The following is a 1,480-nucleotide window of genomic DNA, read 5'->3' on the forward strand; positions in this document are numbered from 1 at the left end:
CCTTTGTGCTCTTTGCTATCTATTTTTTTCAATTCTGTGCTCATCACCATAGTAGGCAAACATAGCATAGAGTCTAACCTTACGTGAATCTTACAATGTATTGATGTATTTTGTGTACCCTTGATATTACAGTGCTACAGTTTGTGAGTATTCACCATCCTCCAAATGGTTTGAATCAACAGCAAGATACCTGATGCTTTGATTTAGGGCTAGATTCATGGAGACACCTCAGCTGTCTAAACCACAACTCTAGTAGTACTTGGGTGCTTAAATCCTTAAGAGATTTAGAAAATTCTGCTCCAGTGCCCACAAATGTAGGTGCCTAAATATATTATGTGCCTACGTTTTGGATAGCAACGTTCCCTAAAAGCCTACGTTGACTCTTCCATGCATCTGCTGAAGAGTTTGAGGCAAAGCAGCAAGGTGCTAAGCTGCTCCACTGTGATTTAGAAACTAGTCAGAACAGCATAGAAGCCTCAGGAGAGGCCTGATCTCCTAGGCATGCCCTAACCAACCAACAACACTGAGCTTGACCCACCATGATCAGTGATAACTGTGCCTGTCTTTTATATTATAACTTAGTCATCAGAGCACTTATCCTGGAGGTAAGAATTCTAGATCCTGAGTGGATTCAAACCCCTACAGAATGCGATACAAACACCAGGTAAATGTGTCCAGTGTCAGCTGAATTGAATTGTAAAGGCCAATATGCAGGATGAAGAATAAACAGAGTTATAGTTGAATCCTTCCCTGTTTGTGAGCGACGTATTTAGCAACTGTCTTCCTTACAAAACCTGCATTTGTTACAAGACCTTAAATACCTAGATATTACAAGCTATTAAATGTCTAGAAGTCAGTGAACAGCAGTTGAGCAGAATGAACTGTGGTTGACTGTCCAATATTTTAAGGAAAAGGTTGGCAACCTGTAGCCCACAGATGAGGATCTTTGGTGGCATTCAGTTGTGGGTGCACCTTCTGCAGGCACTCTCCTTGGGTTGAACACTGACAGTGGGCAATCTTCAGATGCCACTGTGTGGAGAAATACTGGCTGAGGGTGCTTTCCCCATGCAGTCAGAGAGGCAAATGATGGCAGCAGCGGGGGCATTGCACTTGCCCATCTCTGACCCAGGATGGGTCATTCCAGGCCACAGCTGAAGAAGGTTGCCTGTCCCTGTTTTAAGGAAAAAAAGTGAAGCTGGATAGATGTACATACTCTTTGCTCCTTTACTACTTTAGAAAATGGTGAATGGAATGCTCTAACAGTATTGGGAATAAGGTAGGGAAGAAACAACTTTGGTGTGTTACATAAAGAAGGCCAAAAAGAAGGGTGCTGAATAACAGGCAATCATTGTTGAGTTCATCTTTGTTCTTTCAGCACTCTGCATAGTAAGCTAAACTGAGACATTAAAATTACTCCCTTAAAGCTGATTGAGAGATGGGAAAAAAAAAAAAAACAACCAAAAAAACAAAAACAAAAAAC

At 41.6% G+C, this 1,480-nt stretch overlaps 2 protein-coding genes across 2 annotated transcripts in view; one reads left to right on the forward strand and one right to left on the reverse strand.

Moving 5' to 3' along the window:
- Positions 1-1,480, reverse strand: part of RSPH14 (radial spoke head 14 homolog) — a 282,158-nt gene that overhangs the window by 137,894 nt on the left and 142,784 nt on the right. The window lies entirely within an intron of this gene.
- The window catches only part of GNAZ (G protein subunit alpha z), a 178,339-nt gene that overhangs the window by 63,572 nt on the left and 113,287 nt on the right, over positions 1-1,480 (forward strand). The window lies entirely within an intron of this gene.

This window comes from Gavialis gangeticus, unplaced genomic scaffold (genome assembly GCF_001723915.1).
Source record: "Gavialis gangeticus isolate Ggan-Ray unplaced genomic scaffold, GavGan_comp1, whole genome shotgun sequence".
Lineage (NCBI taxonomy): Eukaryota > Metazoa > Chordata > Crocodylia > Gavialidae > Gavialis > Gavialis gangeticus.